This window comes from Ylistrum balloti, unplaced genomic scaffold (genome assembly GCF_031769215.1).
Source record: "Ylistrum balloti isolate Yb309-2 unplaced genomic scaffold, AGI_CSIRO_Ybal_v1 Utg370128, whole genome shotgun sequence".
Classification (NCBI taxonomy): domain Eukaryota; kingdom Metazoa; phylum Mollusca; class Bivalvia; order Pectinida; family Pectinidae; genus Ylistrum; species Ylistrum balloti.
This window is the reverse complement of record NW_026782141.1, coordinates 568,277-574,780: the sequence shown is the minus strand read 5'-3', so window position 1 is coordinate 574,780 and position 6,504 is coordinate 568,277.

Sequence of the window (6,504 nt, the reverse complement as noted above, 5' to 3'; positions counted from 1 at the left end):
TACGATGGGTCTTTCCTAAATTTGATGTGTAGGTACCCCTCGGTCCATCTTAGTGTCTTTTTAATATTGAGACTAATCAGAAAAACAAAATGGCTTCCAGACGGCAATCTTCAAATTTGGTAATCACATTTTCTTAATGATATTTCACAAGAGGCACAAAGTCGCAGATGAATTAATTTCAAATTTCGTATGTAGACGGTCCCTAGTATTGACTCATCAATTGATTGACTAGAAGAACAAGATGGCTAGAAGGAGGGCATCTTAGAAGTATTTTATTTCTGGATTCCACATGGTCCCTAACCTTATTTTGCATTGTCCATTTGGAATTGTTTAAGAGAAGAACACAACAGCAGACATCTTGAATTAGACAGTTACAGATAATTATTCACTATTCCATAAGCCATATTCTCAAATATCATTTATGTATGAGCAAAAAAGAGGAACAGAGAAAAGAAGGGAAAACATCCAACTTATAAAGATCATACAAAGGTTGGCCCAAGGTCCTTCTGAAGCCTTTTGTAAATACCACGTGAAACTTTGTCTTAGGTCATTGACCTATAGCAATACCCTTCTCCTTAACAATTTTCGATTTTTATCTTTTCAAAAAAATTTCTGAATCAAAAAGTTTTGAGAACCTTCCATGGCCAAAGTAAAAAAAAATATATATATGGTAGTTTGACAATATGAAGATTATGACCTTGACCTACAGAAAGGAAAGAAAAATTTAACTAAATAGTTTTGCCTTTGCAACCAAAACACAATGAACTTCTGCAATTCAGTATTGTTTCTTGATATTAATACCCACATTTACTAGAAAAGAACATTTCACTTTGGTGTTTGATCCAGCCTAGTAATGTTGACATTACATGTCCATTCTTATCAGTTATACTCTGTAATGTCCAAACAAAATATTTATCTGATGTCATGATATTTGACTCCATGAATGTAGCTCCTCATGTAATTCTCATCTACTTTACAACCTCAAGTCATCAATAGATACAGGTATTCATCACTGACAAGTCAAGATGACCATGAACATCAGGCATATGACTCAACCAACCATACCTGTAGCTAAATCTTTGAAAACAATGGTGATGAGAGAGTAATTTTTAACTCACCTGGCCTGTCTGTCCATCTAGTGTCAACTTTTCAATTCAAATGAATTCTTCTTGATAACCAACAAACAAAATGTCATGGTCATTTGCTGTTGGGTTACTGGGATGAAGCCCGACCAAGGTTATGAATAACAAATTACCTTGACCCATATGCAAGGTCATTGGGGTCAAATTTTAAACGACCTCTGACTAACCAAAAGACACAGATGCATTGTTTATGGCTGACAGGTTCCTAGGATGAAAGTCAACAAAGTTTGCTGAAAAAAATTACCTTGACTCTGATTAAAGGTCACGGGTCAGACTTGTTCAATACTTAAGATTACTTCTGATGATGCAGAAGCATGCTTATCTTGTTGGCAGGCTCATGTGATGAAGCAAGACAAATTTTGCAGAAAGGAATATTCTTGACACATATTCAAGGTCACAGGGGTCAAATTTATTAAAACCTGTAAAAGACTTCTTGTGGTAAACCAAAAGTCTGAGAAACTGGATGTTTTTTTTTAAAATAGGTGCTCTTAGGTCAAAGACAGAAATTTCGATGAAAAAAGAAATTACATTTGGGTACAATCAGGACATAAATGTCACTGTTTAGAGTTGATTATTAGAAGCTGTTTGTTGTGGAAATCTGATAAAATTGACTTGGTGTGTCCACTGTGCCAATGCCTACAGTGTACCTTGTTGGTGATGTTGCCACTAAGAAAACACCACACACTCCCAAATCCGTTGCGCGCTTAGAAATGTGACATGACATTTTCCAATTGACGTCATCGCCTGATACAATGTATGCGCACGCGTACAAATAATTGTTTGCAGTGACTTTATATTTTGTGATTTTTTGGGGGGTACGGAGAATTCATTGATGAATTGTTACATCCTTTGTGTAAGTACATTGATATGACTGTATTGCCAGTTATTGCACGGCAGTTTTTCCTATATACCATTATTGTGTTGTTGACCATAAGTGGCATTTACTTCATTTCAACAGAATTGGTTTACAAATCGTAGTTTTGAGAATCCTTGATACAGATCACGCACACATTGCTTTTGCATGTTTCATTATAAAGCATACAATGAAATGCTCTAACACCTTTCTTGTACGGGAAAAGGTGATAAGAAATAACCAACAGTTTATGAAATTGTGAATCATTTTATGCTCTAAAAGCGTGTAACAAATTAGCAAGTAAATGTGTGAGATTTAATAGCGAACTACGGTCATATATGAACATACATATATATCCATTAGGAAAAAGTGTAAGGAAAGGTAGTTGTCTATTTGGAAGGGAGCATTTTGAAGGGGTTGAAAGTATGTTAAGTTGTAAGATAAAATGTACATTTTTTAAGCAAAGAAAGCTATTGGCTTTACAATAGCACGGCAGTCAAAGCCCGAAGGTAACTCTTAAGTCTTTAATTAGGATGTGTTTGAAATGTTTAAAAACGAGCATGCGCAATCAAGTCGCTGTATTTTGATTAATACAAAGCATGTAGTGGACGTTGGGGATTTACTGATTCGACGCAAAAGATTTTCGTAAAATCATTTACTGTTGCGCGGGTTATTTTCGTTCTTTTCGTGGCTACTATGAACGAATTTATATATCCACAGATAAATGTTAAAATTGATTTCATTTTTTATGTTTATTATATGATTTTACGGGTATTGATGATCCATGAACTCAAATACCCACAAAATAGTATTTTCTTGAATAACTGCGAACTTTGTCTTCTACGGAAATGCAGAGTCAACAGAGCCACCTCGGTTCAGAAGAGAAACGAAAACTGGCTGGGGTTTGGCGACTCGTCATACCTACATACCTAGATACATTAGCCACCATCCAGACTGGACTTAAGTTAACTCTTTAAACCTCTTTAAATGGATGTACTGTATTAAAGTAATGGAGCAATTCTTACATTAGGATTCGTGTTCTGTATTGAAGTGAAGAAATAATCTTTTGTTTGATGTCCTTGGTAATTTGATTTCTAAATGGCTGTTTTCATGTTATTTGCCTCTCACACCTGAATTTGAGTAAAAATCTGTTTATTTGTCTGTAAATTAAATTTTAAGGTAAGGGTAAACTCGTCCCTGAAAGACCGTAAATGGCAAACACAAAACCTAAATATAAATATGTATATATAAATAACTAGATCTTCCATATTCACTACTGTAGACGGACAAAATCTGTCATTTTGGTCTAACAATGATAAAGTTCAAATCATAGTTCCCGTCAACATCAGGTGCATCGCAGACTACATACAGGCATACGTTTATATATCTGTTATTTAATAACCAGCTGCATGGCGTTTTTGACATTTTGATATCCATATGTGTTGATTAGTCAATAATAAATTATTAACAACTTCTCTTCAATGTTTAGATTAAACATACGCATGCGTACGTAAACCAGTGACGTCCTCGTTCATTGTAACGTTTGACCTGGTTTCGTGACGCATGCTATGACGAAATTCGACTTTTTATCTGGCAAATAGATAAATAGATTAATAGAACAATAAACTGTATTACATAGAAAGAAATATCCTCTATAATGTCAACAAGAAGATTGCACATTTTATGCTGCTCTCCGCTATCGCCGAATCGCCATATATAACAATCTTTCAGAGGTACAAAAGGTTGTAGATTGAAGGAGTTTGTGCTTCGCGCAAAAAAAATTTCTGTTTTCTTCCAATGTATACTGTAATAATCCTGATGATCATTACAAAACACCTGCCAATATATCAAGTCTTTCGATGTTCTATTTCAAAGTTCAATAGTCATACTCATTGATAAGCCCATTTTAAAGCTACAATTTTCAATGTCTGATGGGATGATGTAGACTGAACACGAACCATTCAGAATGCATTGCTAAATGTTAGTTTTCAGGGTTTTTCTATGAAGATGACGCATTCAGTAAATAATTTAATGTTTCAGATGTTTATGCTATTCTTCTTTCTTTGTCCTCTATATCACGTCGTGAAGCAGAGGCAAATTAGAAACATTCCAGGGAGGTGGGGTTGGGGGAACAAATTTCCAGGTTAACACTTCTCTTTCGTTAAAAGTATGTTCTCTGTTGATACAGTACCCGGATTTAGTGCCAACCGACGAAGTGGTAAGGACTGACACCTGATTGGTACGTTTTTGAAGCAATTAAATTTGACGTGTTACCTATACAATGAGTGTACATCTTTACCATCAGGGTTTCCATGAACCCATGGAATCCATGAACAGGCCTGTAGGAGAAAAGTGTACCGAGTAGTTATGGAAACTTTCTGTCAATATCCCTGAAATTTCATATCAGAATAGAATTTTTAGAAATCAAAATACATGATTTTCATGCTGTGTTTTGTTAAGAAATAGCAGGAGTATTTCTCCGTTACTGTAGTTGTTGTAAAGTTTTTGACTTCTGTAGATCACTTAGATTTCAGGAATTCTTCATTTGAATATTCGCGAATGGTGAACTATTGGTGACCTGGATTCTTCAAAACTCCGATACCGGTAACCAAATCAATTTGAATGCCATCCAGAAAGACAAATAATATTTATTCGAAAATAAATCACACGCGAAAAACAGTGATTAACAGTATCGTTAATTTTGGAAGCCCATAAGTCGGCTTTGTCAAATTGCCGTTTTCACTTGCTTTCAATAAAGCTTGTGCGAATCTTGAACAGGATAACAAACGAAAAACATTGTTATATTTCATGGTCGCGGTGACCTGACGATACTTACAAATGTAAAATATTAACAATAAAATCCAACATGTTAACAATATTTATTCAAAAACAAGCTTGATCAAACGAGGACAATAAACAACAAAGGACATACCGACATCTTAATACAAACTAAACTTCCATGAAACTAGAGCATGATATGAACAAAAAAGATTTCCACGAAGACTGATGAAACATATGAAGAAAAGATTTATGTACTATTTCAACAAAACATATTTTGATCTTGTTAGTGTTACAAACAATTTATCTTAAAATACTGAGCATGGTATATTTGCAATATAACAATGTTACGTTGATTTACTTATTTTCAGCGATGCCCAAATGTTGTTGTTTTTGCTAGAGTTCACAAATCTCAACAGCTGATAAAAACTTTATTTATACAATCGTTCAGTAAAAAGAAGAATAGATAGAAGAGAGTCAGGCTGATAGTGAGATTCCAAGCTCCGGAAAACGCGAAAAATTTTCATGGTCGGTGTACCTCTAGGTGATGTCTTCTTGTTGTAGGTTGATGTATAATTTTCACAGCAGTATAATGATTCATATCTGCTTTGATAAACACAGCAACTGTTGTCACAAATACATTTCCCCTAGATATCACCCAATCCCGATTGTTTCAGTGGAATCCGAAACACTCCAAGGCGATGCTGTAGTCTTCCAAAACCAGATTATCCTCAATATCCAATACCGATGAGTAGGAAAGGAAACTTTTGATATCTTCGCTTTGGTGAAGAATTCGTTTCGTGAACATAATCATTCGAAGATCCTTTTTCTTAATTGCAGTATCATGTTTTCTACGAGACAAATTTGTGTAGAAGACAACCTCCATGGACGTAGTATCTCGGGGAAGGAACTCCATCTCTGAAGCAACGTATAGCGAGCTGCAGTATGACATTCGCATAAGTGTTAATTCTGAACTACTACGTCATCTTAATGAAAAGATTATTTATCAAATCGTCCAATAATTATTTCGCGAATGTCTTGCCGTGAAACGTGACTGTTATAAAGACTTCAACACTGCATAACGCAGTTACCGGCCTTCCAGTGGGTCTCGTGACCTAAACGAAAAATTCTCTCTCTAAAATGATAATTAAATGTCAGTATTCACATATATTATGCTGTTATCAATAGTTATCTGTTCGTGAAAGCGGTAGAAATGCATCCATCATGTATGTGGTGAATTAAACCATTATTCCCGCAACACGATTATTTGCCTAACTAACCTTTCCCGACCTTCAAGTTTGCTATTTCTAAGTCATTCTAGAGTGGTTTTCCCCTTGTACGCTTCGGGATTCGTACGTGGGTGTCCCACATCTGCAACTTAAGTGTCATTTTGTTTTTCGCGGGCATCCCAATTTGAGTAAGTACTGATAGACAGGTTCGAAAGCGCAAGCCACCCCCGCTACTAGTTGACCAGACCTCTGATTGAAGAGTGGGACAACATCCCCATAAGACGGATTAACGCTCTCATGAACTCTATGACCAGAAGAATAAGGGCCGTGACCACAGCAAACGCCGGACACACAAGATATTGATGACTCAGTTAAATTTCAATTTCAAAATCCTATGGGTCCATTCAGTTTAATCGTTAGTACCTCTTAACCAATTGTCAGATGCAAAATACAGACTTTTTCAATTTTTAAGCTTTAATTTATCTGTAAGTATACAAAATTT